This window comes from Saccopteryx bilineata, chromosome X (assembly GCF_036850765.1).
Source record: "Saccopteryx bilineata isolate mSacBil1 chromosome X, mSacBil1_pri_phased_curated, whole genome shotgun sequence".
Lineage (NCBI taxonomy): Eukaryota > Metazoa > Chordata > Mammalia > Chiroptera > Emballonuridae > Saccopteryx > Saccopteryx bilineata.
In genome coordinates this window covers 83,231,802-83,245,660 of record NC_089502.1, presented here as the reverse complement: position 1 = coordinate 83,245,660, position 13,859 = coordinate 83,231,802, and positions in this window count along the sequence as shown.

Below are 13,859 nucleotides of genomic sequence, written 5' to 3'. Positions count from 1 at the left end.
AGAGTAGGTGTAAGTATTATAAATATATATATATATATATATATATATATATATATATATAATATATAGATAAAGAAAATAGGACAACAAATACCAGAGGGAAGGGGGGAAGGAGTTAGAGGAGAGGGGGCAAAAGGATGTAATGGGGGGCTTGTGGATGAGTGTGAGGGTGTGATATTGAATGGGACACTTAAATTCATGTTAACACAATAAATAAAAACTTAATAAAAATAAAGTAAAATAAATAATAAGAAAAATGAATCAAGAAAATAAAAATATTCTTGTAACAAATTAAAATGAACTTAAAACAACACAAAATCTTTGGTATACGAGAAAGAAGTCCTGAGAGATAAGTTTATAGCATTACAGACACACCTCAAGAAGTAAGAAAAATATCAAATAAACAACTTAATCCTGCACCTAAAAGAACTAGAAAAAGAATAAAGAATAAATCCCAGAGGAAGTAGAAGGAAGGGAATAATAAAGGCATTGCAGAACTAAATGACATAGAAGCATCAATCATTAGTTTGTACAAATGATTGATGATTAGAATGTACAAATATCAATGAAACAAAATGCTATTTCTTTGAAAAATATATACAAAACTGATAAACATTTAACCAGATTCATTTAAGAAAAAAGATAGAGGACCTAAATATACAAAATCGTAAATGAAAGAGAAGTAATGACTGATACCAAAGGAATACAATGGATTGTAAGAAAATACTGTCAACAACCATATGCCAACAAACTGGACAACATGGATGAAATGGATACATTGCTAGAAACATATAATCTTCCAAAACTTACTTAGGAAGAATCAGAAAACATGAATAGACTGGTACAACTAATAAAATTGAAGCAATAAAAAAACAATCTCTGGCCTGACCAGGTGGTGGTGCAGTGGATAGAGCGTTGGACTGGGATGTGGAGGACCCAGGTTCGAGATCCCGAGGTCGCCAGTTTGAGTGTGGGCTCATCTGCTTTGAGCAAAAGCTCACCAGCCTGGACCCAAGGTCGCTGGCTCGGGCAAGGGGTTATTCGGTCTGCTGTAGCCCCACAGTCAAAGCACATATGAGAAAGCAATCAATGAACAACTAAGGTGTCGCAACGTAAAACTAATGATTGATGCTTCTCATTTCTCTCCCTTCCTGTCTACCTGTCCTTATCTATCCCTCTCTCTGACTCTCTCTCTGTCACTGTAAAATATATATATCAGTAAACAAAATCTCTGCGCTGATAAATTTCACCAAAACTTCAAAGAAGAATGAACACCTATTTTTCTCAAACTGTTCCAAAAAAAATTCAAGAGGAGTGAAGATTCCCAAACTCATTTTAAAAGGCCAACTTTAGCTATCCTAAATGCAACAGCAGTTAAATACACTACAAAAAGTTATAGAACAATATTCCTCCCGAACATAGATGCTAAAATCCTCAACAAGATATTAGCACACTAGACCCAGCCATATATTAAAAGAGATCATACACCATGATTAAGTGGGATTCCAAGGATGCAAGGTTGGTACAATATTAGCAAAGCAATAAATATAATACACACCACATAAACAAAATGAAGAATAAAAACACATGATCATATCAATGGATGCAGAAAATGCATTTGATAAAATTCACCATCCATTTATAATAAAAACTCTCAGCAAAATGGTAATAGAGGGATCATAACTGAACATAATAAAACTCATATATAACATTATGAACAACATGATATTCAATGGACAAAAACTAAAAACAATCCCAGTTAAGATCAGGAGCTAGACAAGGATATCTGCTTTCACCATTCGCATTCAGGAGGTCCTATCCACAGCAATCAGACAACAAGAAGAATAAAAGGTATCCAATTGCAGTGGAAGAAGTTAAAACTATCATCATTTCCAGATGGCATGATTCTGTATATAGAGAACCCTAAAGAGGCCAACAAAAAACTACTAGATCTAATAAATTCTTCAAAGTAGCAGTATACAGTTATTATTCAGAATCAGTTACATTTTTATACACCAGTAATATACTCTCAGAAATAGAAATGATGGAAACAATCTAATTTACTATTGAGACAACAAAAATAAGGTATATATAAATAAATTTACTCATGAGGTAAAAGACCTGTTCTTGGAAAATTATAGGACATTGAAGAAATAAATGAGAAATATATAAATAAGTGGGATCATATAATATGTTCATAGATTAGAAAAATTAACATCATTAAGATGTCCATACAACTCAAAGCAATATATAGATTCAATGCAAATTCTATTAAGATACCAATGACATATTTTCTGATCTAGACAAGTTTTCCAAATATTTATTTGGAACCAAAAAGACCTCAAAGAGCCTCTGTAATCTGGAGAAAGAAAAAAACATGAGGTATCATAATACTTGATATCAAACAATAGCTACAAGGCCATTATAATAATAATAATGATAATAATAGTAATGATAATAATAATAATCACAAGCACATAGGTCATTGTAACATAATACAGAGCCCAGAAATAAAGCCATGCTTTCATGTCAATTAATATTTGAAAATGGACACAAGGGCATATTAAATAAATACAGTCTCTTGAATAAATTGTACTGGAAAAATTGGATAGGTACAGTCTAAGCTTCTTAACACTGAACACAAGACTTCATGAATTGGCCTTTAACAACCTCTTTAGTATCACTGCTATTTCTTGTGAAAGGATTTATACTCCATCCTCATAAAACTAGTGTTAGGTATTTAATATCAACATTCTTTTGTTTCATGTAAGTGAAAAAGTGAAATTCAACTCAAATTGGCTTCAGGAAAGAAAATAATTTGTTGACTCCAAAACTTAAGAAAGTATCATTTATCAAATCCTTGTAGAGGAAAGGGATTCTACCAGGCCTGAATAACTTTTGGTACTAAACATGTGAACTAGCCTGACCAAGCAGTGGAGCAGTGGATAGAGCATAAGACTGGGACATGGAGGACCCAGATTCAAAACCCCAAGGTTTCCAGCTTGAGCATGGGCTCATCTGGTTTGAGCAAGGCTCATCGGCTTGAGCCCAAGGTTGCTGGCTTGAGCAAGGGGTCCCTCTCTCTCCTGTAACCCCCCGGTCAAGGCACATATGAGAAAGCAATCAGTGAACAACCAAGGTGCTGCAATAAAGAATTGATGCTTCTTATCTCTCTCCTTTCCTGTCTGTCTGTTCCTATCTGTCCCTCTCTCTGTCTCTGTCACAAAAATAAATAAATTAATTAAAGTATGAACCAAAAAAGAGCTCCTTTCACTTCTGTTAACTTTGCTTCAGCCTAGTAATTAGATTCATAATTTCTAAACAAAAATGTTGTAGTGGATTGAATAGTGCCCCCCAAAAACATTTATGTCCACACAGATCCTCAAAGTATGACTTTATTTGAAAATAGTATTTTGTGAATACAGTTAGTTAAGATTAAGCCATACTGAAAGAAGGCAAGTAACTACAATGACTGGTGTCCTTATCATAAGAGGAGGACACACAGATAACATAGAGAAGTAGGCCATGTGAAGATGGAGGCAGAGATTGGAGTGATGCCACCACAAGACCAAGGACGCCAGGGATTGTTGTGAGCCACAGGAGCTAAGAAGAGGCAAGGAAAAATTTACTCCTAGAGCTTTGAGAAGAAACATAACAGTGCTGATATCTTGGTTTTGTACTTCTGGTCTTCAGAACTCTGAGAAAGTAACTCTGTTTATTTTAAACCAGTGGATTGTAGAAATTAGTTTGCCCTAGGTAAGTAATATACTGAACAACCTTGCTAATGCTGCAATATTAACGTATTTCCCAGATTTCTTTTTTTTTTATTTTACTTTTTTATTGATTTTAGTGAGAGAGAGAGAGAGAGAGAGAGAAAGAGAAAGAGAAAAAGAGAGTGAGAGATAGGAACATAGATCTCTGTTCCTGTATGTGCCCTGACATAGGATTGAATTAGCAACCTTTCTGCTTCAGGACAATACTCTTAAAAACCAAGCTATCCAGCCAGGGCATTTATTTTCCTATTACTTATGATCTTCCAATTTTTTACTATAGTTCATTTGATCCCAAGATGCAGTACTTTTTAAATTTTTTTTACATTTTACCATATCTGAAATTTTAATGTATCTTGCAACCAGTGGTCTGTCATATTTACTTACCAATAATTTTTTGTTTATTTTTAGTGATAAATAATAATGTGCTTTAAAATCATTGGATACAGCCTGACCTGTGGTGGTGCAGTGGATAAAGCGTCGACCTGGAAATGCTGAGGTCACCGTTTCAAAACCCTGGGCTTGCCTGGTCAAGGCACATATGGGAGTTAATGCTTCCTGCTCCTCCCCCTTCTCTCTCTCTCTCTGTCTCTCTGTCTCTCTCTCTGTCTCTCTCTCTCTCCTTTCTAAAATGAATAAATAAAATTAAAAGAAATCATTGGATACAATAAAATATGGTTAATTTTATCTATATGTTTCTTTTTCTGTTTCCCTCCACCCATCCACTCATATACTGCATGAGATAACCATCTTTTCAAACTCAAGTCAAATATCATACACCTTAGAAGATTTCTCTACAATCAGAATACATTATTATTTCTTCTACCTTCCTACAGGGCATTGTTGATGATAATTACAGGATTTATTGCACTCTGCCTTATACTAGTTTATGGCTTATAGACGCCACTACTTATTTACAATTCTTTGAGGGAAAGTACTATGCTTTATGTTTCCCTGTAGCTCATGTAGTGTTTTGGAAAAGTACATGCCCAGTACAATATATGCTGATGTAAGAGTAATAATTGCTTCTATATGTTCCAATACTGTCAGGCATTTTCATATTATGTGGAAACCACTGGGACGAGTGCTATCATCCTAGGAATGGAGATGTGGAAGTTTTTAAGATGTGAGAAAAGGCAAGTGAACTGATGAGGAGCCACACATCTAAATATACTTTTCGATATTTTCAAAGTATTTTCTTTTTTCTGGAAGTTTTATTAATTTGCTAGGGCCACTTACATGCCAGTTATATGATAATATTTCTGGATTCAAAAACTCACCCACGTTATATAGATGCAGTGCTTGTTCCTTGGTAAACATGAATGATAATTCATAACTTATAAGAGTTTGTGGAAGATCAAATGAGAAGGATTTGGCACCACCAATTCTGCTTCTTTTACTTATTAGGTAGTTAATTATATATTTTGCTTTTAATTTTGTCTCTTCTAATGGATGGTAAATTTAATGAGAAACTGTGTTTGTTTTGTTTATAATTTTCTCCCAGCATGCAACAAAATGTCTAATGTGATTCATGTGGCTAATAACTATTTTTTATTAATAATGAATAAAAGAAGGTATGGACTTTAAATTTCTGTAGAGATATCATATGACTAATATTAATATTATATTATATCCCTAAATTTTGTTGTATTTGTGACTATTTGTGAGTCAATCTCATAGTCTTGGCCTCAACTAATATTACTCTCTATATAAAACATTCTTTATTAAAAGTAAAATATGCAGCCAAAATTTACTGTTGCCCAAAATTTGAAGAAATAAATATTAGGACTAACAATAGCCTTTATTATCTTCTATGTAGTATAATCCCAAAATTTACAATGGAGAAAAATATATATCAGAGTTAAAAAGGGGCTTAATCAATTTTAACAACTTAATAGTAAAGCCAGGGCTGAAAACTCTGGTCTTCTCATTCAAGACTAGCTCTCATTCCAGAAAATAATGTTAAAATTTTCAACTTTTACCAAACTAAGCCAGAATATTTCACGTGCTGTCACTGGTTTACTTCACAGGCTGTAATTAAAAGAATAAAGGTTAGCAAATCATCTTCAATACGTATTCAAACCATAATCTACAGGAATTTTTGTTTGTTTCAATAATGTTTCACAATTTCATTGATTTAATTGATTGGATGACTTAATCAGTAATGTCATTATCAGAGGTATTTCAAAGGTAGTAAATAGCTTTATTTTCTACTAGTATGTCAGGAAATGCATTCAAAAGTGGTCTAATATTACAGTTTTATTAACCATAAATATTAGAGTGACACACTCCAGAGCAATGGATGGTGATATATTGCCTAAAACTGCTCTCCACGAGTGCCAAAGGCATCTGAGTCTGTTAAAAGATATAGTTGAAATTAGTCCTTTTTCTTTTCCTTGAAAACTAATTCCAAGAAAGTAGATAATTTAAAAAGCAAAAGTAAGCCTGATCAGTGGTAGTGCAGTGGATAATACAACAACCTGGAATGCTAAGGTCACCCATTTGAAACCTTGCCTTGTCAAGGCACATATGGGAGTTGATACATCCTGTTCTTCCCCCTTTTTTCCTCTCTCCTTCTTCTCTCTAAAACAAATAAATAAAAAATATAAAAACAAATAAATAAAACCACAACCCAACAAAAAAGTAATGACTATAAAAGCATAGCTTATTTGAAAAAAAAAGTGATTCAGATGCAGTATCATCATTGTCATCATCACATCATAACTTATACAGAATTTATTATATACTATGAAGTATTTTGATTCCTTTTTTGTATTCTCTAATTTAATTTTCACAATAGTAATATAATGTTAGTATTTTTATCTTAATTTTTAAATGAGGAAATCAAGGTATTCACAGATTCAATAAATTTTCTAAGTTGATACAGCTAATAAATGGTAGTAGTTATTTTAAACCAGTCCTTTGATTTTTGAACTTTATAATATTTTGTTATATTGGGATATAATATGGGTAAGATGGAGCCAAATTTGAGAAATCTTTGAAGGACAGACTAAATGAAGATTTGGAATAAAACATATAGAAGTCTCTGTGGACTCTTGGGCTGGATAGTAGATGCTTAAATGAAAAGAGTGTAATTACTTTGACAAGCAAATGCAAGGTAGAATTATCAAAGGTATGAGGCAGGGAGAACCAGTATGAAGAGGGTTTAACAGTATCACCAGTGTGGTTCATGCTCCCAGAAATACTCTAGAAAGACCTGACAGGACCAAAAATATATAAAGGAGAAAATTGAGAATAAAGCCAAAGATGACTCGAACGGTTCAGTACTCAAAAGCAAAATGACAAGCTAAAAAAGAAGCATCTTTGTTAGAGAGCGAGACTGGAGAACAAGCATTACTTCTGGATTGTTCAATTGATTGAAAACTAGAACTCATGTAATGGCCAATTGAAAAACCAATGTTTTGACATGTTTTGGTGAAGTTAAAAAAAAGGCCCTTTTTTGAGGCAGTAAAAATTTTGTGTGTACACTACACTAGAGCTATACAGACACAATTATTCTTCTTGGCCAGTTGGCTGAGCTGAGTGTTACATAGAAGTAGATGCATCCTACAGGTAGATCAAAAACCGTGTTGCCTAATTATCTTTTGTCTCCCAAATTTCCCTTACCAGTATGACAGATTTTCTAATATTTAAGTGACTTCTAGTATTCAAGAAACTTTTGACTCTGATTTATACTCATATGATTGGGCTCCTCCAACACTCAAACACACATAGAGGGATGCAGACAAAACAGAGGAGATCGGGCATGATGTTTCACAGAGAAACTGAAGGTTGCACAAGCAATTAAATGTTATGCTGAGAGAAATAGAGATAAAAATACCTAATGAAAGGTCAGAGAAGAAAGCCAAATGAGTATGTGCATTGGAGAAAAATCAGAATGTCAAAAGAAAATAAGATAAAGAGTAAGTCACAAACAGTTCAAGGCCAAAGCTATCTATGATTCTGTTTCTACTTTGTTTGTTAGTTTATTTTGTTCATTAGATTCCACATATGAGTGAAATCATATGGAACTTGTCTTTCTCTGACTGGTTTATTTCACTAAGCATAAAGCTCTTCAGGTCCATTTATACTGTTTGAAAGGGTAAGATATTCTTCTTTTTTACTGCTGAGTAGTATTCTAGCAATAAGAGGGGAAGGTGGGTTGTGAGTCAGGGTGAAAAAGGTAAGGAGATTAAGTAAAAACAAAAACAAATCTCATTGACAACAGTCTGAGGATTACCAGGAAGAAAAGGGGGGCAGGGAAAGGTACAGTAGGGTAAATGGTGGACAAATGGTGATGGAAGGAGACTTGACTTGGGGTGGCAAACACACAATATAATATACAGATGATGTATTACAGAACTGTGTACCTGGAAACTATATAATTTTATCAACCAATCACTCCAATAAATTCAATGAAAAGTAATTTAAAATGCAAATGCATTACATTGTGATGCCTGCATGATGAAATAATGTGGGTTTAGTGACATAAACATCACAGAAAACGGCACAGGATGTGAGATTTTTTTCCTTATGGCCTCAGTTATCCACATGAGAATATTCACAAAGCAATTTCAGATAACATAGCTTATATGTAATTATATTATTTCCCAAGTGGGATGGATTCAAATTTCTTTAGGATCTCAGGTTTCTTTTGACATTGTAACATAAGCATTTTAAAAAAAGATTAGAAAGAGAATTGAACAAATAAAGATATATGTACTCATTTATAGCTATAAAGAGTTTGAATCACCCCCAAAAGCAAACACCAAGAAGCTCAGAGTAGGTGTCACTTAGGCTTAAACAGATAGAGCATTGCTTACAGTAAAGTGCAATATACTATTAAGTTGCAAAGAAGAAAACATCACATGCTACAGTACCAGAACCAAACACAGCTCCTGATATATAATAGGACCTAATTAAATATTTATTGAATATATAAAATACATTGTTCCAATAAATTATAACATTGAGTGTGGTCAATGAAAAGTTTTAGAATAATCTGATTCTTTTCTTTTCTCATCTATTCTTCAAATACATACAAATCACCTGCTCTGTGCCTGAAACCACATTAAGTACATAATCATTACACCCTGATTTCATGAGATTTATATTCTATTGCCAGAGGCATAGAAATAAATAAGCTACATGAAATTATTATAATTTTTTAAATATTAGAAGGAAATAAAAGAATACTAGGTAGCCTATTTAAATAGTGGGCTTAGGGAGTCCAAGATGGCGATGGAGTAGGCAACATTCTAATTACCACCACCCAGGACAAAATTGGATTACAACTTAATTTCTTTTTATTTTTTTTCCTGAAGCTGGAAATGGGGAGAGACAGTCAGACAGACGCCCGCATGCGCCCTACCAGGATCCACCCGGCATGCCCACGAGGGGGCGATACTCTGCCCTTCAGGGGCGTCGCTCTGTTGCGACCAGAACCACTCCAGCGCCTGGGGCAGAGGCCAAGGAGCCATCCCCAGCACCCGGGCCATCTTTGCTCCAATGGAGCCTCGCTGCGGGAGGGGAAGAGAGAGACAGAGAGGAAGGAGAGGGGGAGGGGTGGAGAAGCAAATGGGAGCTTCTCCTGTGTGCCCTGGCCGGGAATTGAACCTGGGACTTCTGCACGCCAGGCCGATGCTCTACCACTGAGCCAACTGGCCAGGGCACAACTTAATTTAATAACAATTATCTTGAAAAACCAACTTTGGACTAAATGAAGATACGTCTATAACCAAGGATCACAAAAGAAGCCACACCAAGACTGGTAGGAAGGGCAGAGTTATGGAAAGGGCTGCCCTGCTCCCAGAGGCCAGCAGTGGCTGAGGGTCCTGAGTGACTCTCACTGTGGGGAAGGTCGCCTGAGAAGTGTGGATCATCAGCCTCAGGCCAGGAGCCTCAGCCTAGAGCACTAGAGCTGAGAGGATATGCTCACACAGCATTTGACAACTGAAAGAGCCAGGGTTTCTGTCTGCCAGAAAGAGACATAGCTCTCAGAGACACAGGCTATATCTTAAAGGGCCAGCACAAACAACTTGTTTCAGCCACTTACTTAGGGCTCTCATGGAGGAAGAGTTAAGAAGACTAGAGTTGCATAAGAAGGGTGTAAATTTGGAGGCCTAGGAAGAGACATTGTTGGGGATGGCCACCGGAACTACTGGGCTGAGTCATTTTGCAATACATCAGTCACCATTTTTCTTTCTTTCTTTTTTTTTTTTTTTTTTTTTTTTTTTTTTTTTGTATTTTTCTGAAGCTGGAAACGGGGAGAGACAGTCAGACAGACTCCCGCATGCGCCAGACTGGGATCCACCCAGCATGCCCACCAGGGGCGACGCTCTGCCCACCAGGGGGCGATGCTCTGCCCCTCCGAGGCGTCGCTCTTCCGTGACCAGAGCCACTCTAGCGCCTGGGGCAGAGGCCAAGGAGCCATCCCCAGCGCCCAGGCCATCTTTGCTCCAATGGAGCCTTGGCTGCGGAAGGGGAAGAGAGAGACAGAGAGGAAGGAAGGGGGGGTGGAGAAGCAAATGGGCACTTCTCCTCTGTGCCCTGGCTGGGAATCGAACCTGGGTGCCCCGCACGCCAGGCCGACGCTCTACCACTGAGCCAACCAGCCAGGGCCACCATTTTTCTTGGGTGGAGCAGTCCCCTCTGAGTGGTATCAGTCCAAGGGAAAAGGAACTGCCTCACTCTTGGGAGTCTCTCTAGCCCCACTCATAGAGACTGGGTCATTCTGAGAAGTCAGGAAGCAGGGGTCCCATCAGTGACTCAGTTTTCTGGTGTTGAAACTGGAGCATTCTCGGACATACTCCTGAGTCCATGACTGGTACTTCTGCGCCACAGGTGACTGAGAGAAAACAGTCTAGACTGTGGGCAGACCATATCTTGAGGTTTCAGAGTCCACAGCCACTGGAATTCTGGGGCTACATCTTACTGAATGGTGTAAAAAATATCTGGACAGACTGACACCTGGGGCCTAGGGGCAGAGCCACTCCCACCATCCTTTCTAATCCTTGAATTGCCTCAGGTTTTAGACTCTACTAGAGGTTTATTCTGTGGTGGATCCCAACAAGCAGCCAGCAGACAGAGACTGAAGGAGGCAGAACTCTGGAAACTGTGGTCTTTTAAGCAGAACTTCCTCCAGGCCCAGTGCAGGTAAAAGCCAGCCTAGGTGTGCAGGTTGGTATTTTCATGTACACCTGGGCCCAGCAGAGGCTGCCACAGACTCTGGATTGCTTGTAGCTCAAAGAAGGTTGCTGAGAGCCAGTCATGGGCAGTGCCTTCCACTGGTCTGCTCTAGGTTCCTGCCAGGGAAACCCAAGGCTGACATATGCAGTGGTCAGCTGTGGAGAGCATCGGTTCAAGACCTAACAAAACTTGCTAGAGTGGTATCCTAAAACAGGGCTCCTCACACCTGGCCCAGTAGAGGCAAGTTCTGCTCTCTGTGAACATTACCTGCACAGCGGCTCCTGTGCATTGGATCGGGGGGAGTTTCACAGTCAGCCAGCCTGGGTGCTGGATATTCTGTGCCACTGGGCTAGATTCCACAGGGATAAGGGAGATAAGCTTGCAGCATGGACATTTAAAGTGTAGGTACCTGTGAGCTTACTGTTGCATCTGGTCGAGGGTCCTAACCACTTTCTTGGGCGACATAGTCAACCCCAGGAGAGAACTCTCTCAGTCTTTCTTTCTGAGGTCAGGGTATCACCAGCTGGAAGAACTCCTGCAGAGGAAACTCTTGGTCCCACTCAATCTGAACCTGCTGCTCATCTTGTTGGGGAGAAATAAAATGTGTATATCCAGCAGTGGCTGAGGGAGTACAGGCATAATTTTCCGTACTGAGCTCCTGACCAAGAAATTTCTGAAGTAGTGGGTTTCACTAACATTGTATTCCCAACCTCAGCTGCCCTAACCCAACAGGATTGCAACCTGTAGAGGGGTTGGTTGGGTGAAGTTATTCTGAGCCCACACTACACTCTTTCTATAAAAGACTGTTGGAAGACCAGGTGGCTGCAAGAGGAAGTGGAGTAGATGAAAAGTAGAGGCAAATCTTACTGAGCTTGGGGCTTTTACAGAGCTGCTGTCATCTCTAAGCAGAGTGAAGCTGATTCTTATTCACAAGTTGGCACGACCCACAGTTCCCAGGCACAGAAAACGCTAATAAAACAATGAAAAGAGCAGCACCTGCAGACAGGTAGCCCACAGAAGGTTACCAACAACGACTGATGCCAACCCAAAAAGATCTAGAATGAACACAACTGGTAGTGGGTGGCAAGCAGCACCAACCCTAGACTCAGTGAGCTACGCAAACAACACACCCAAAGGAGGAGTCTAGCAGGCACCAGACACTGTAGAGAATAAATACATCTAACAGGACAGACATTGTACAGTGTGTAATACACATGATCAAGGTTGCTGATTTATCTTCACTGGCAAGTGAAATAAAGGTCAAAATAAACAAATTAAACTATATCAAACCAAAAGAGCTTTTGCACAGTAAAACACACAATTAACAAAATAAAAATACAACTCACACAATGGAAGAACACATTCCCCAATATATCAGATACAGGGTTAATAACAAAAATTTATAGAGAACTTCTGAAGCTCAACAATAGGAAGGTAAACATTCCAATTAAAATAATGGACAAAGAAACTGAAAAGACACTTCTCCAAAGAGGACATACAGATGGCCAATAGGCATATGGAAAAATGTTTAATGTCATTAATTATCAGAGAAATGCAAATTAAGACCACAAATTAAGACCTCACACCAGTCAGAATGGCTCTCATTCAACAAATCAACACACAATAAGTGCTGGGGAGGATGTGGAAAAAAGGGAACCCTTCTGCACTGCTGGAGGGAATGCAGACTGGTACAGCCACTGTGGAAAACAGTATGGTGTTTTCTCAAAAAATTAAAAATGGAGCTACTTTTTGAAACAGCTATCCCACTTTTAGGAATATACCCTAAGAATACTAAATCACTGATTGAAAAGAAGATATGCACCCCCATGTTTATTACAGCATTGTTTAAAATAGCCAAGATCTGGATATGGCCCAAGTGTATGTCAGTGGACAAGTGGATTAAAAAGCTGTGGTACATAATGGAATACTATGCAGCCGTGAAAAAGAAGAAAATCTTACCATTTGCAATGTCATGTAAGGACCTGGAGATTATTATGCTAAGTGCATTAAGCCAGGTAGAGAAAGAATAATATCATATGATTTCACTTATATGTGAAATTAATAAAAAATAAACTGAGGAATGAAATAGAGGCAGAGGCAAGTCATAGGAAGTAGAGAGACAGCTGTCAGAGGGCAGGGGATTGAAGGTAAGGAATTAGAGAAGGTGAAGAGATTAGTAAAATTATATGTACATAACTCATAGATACACATAACAGGATAGGAAATCCTAAAAGGAAGAGGGGGAGGGTGTTTGGGGAAAGAGGCAAACTGGGTATAATGGGGAAAACGGACTGTGAGGGGTGAGGGAGTTATATTGAGGAGGACACTTGAATTTATGTTAACACAATAAATTAAAATTAATAATATTTTAAAATAAATGAATGAATGAATAAATAAATAAATAATGGTCTTAGAAGAAGAGCTCTCTGAGAGAGTAGTATTGACTCTGAAACCTAACATATAAAAACAAGCCAGTCATCTGACCAAAGTTAGAAGTTCAAAGCTGAATACATGAGCACAAAAGCTTTAAAAAATAAAAAGTGCTTGATATGAAAAATAACTGATAAATCCTATTTTAAGTAATTTGTTTCCTATTTCTTCAAACCCTAATCTTGGGGTTCTAAAATTTTGCTCCAATAATCACTTGTATTATATTCATATGTCTGTTTATTGTTGTGAATTTTTTTTTTTTTTGTATTTTTCTGAAGCTGGAAACTGGGAGAGACAGTCAGACAGACTCCCACATGCGCCCGACCGGGATCCACCCGGCACGCCCACCAGGGGCGACGCTCTGCCTACCAGGGGGCATCGCTCTGCCGCGACCAGAGCCACTCAAGTGCCTGGGGCAGAGGCCAAGGAGCCATCCCCAGCGCCCAGACCATTATTGCTCCAATGGAACCT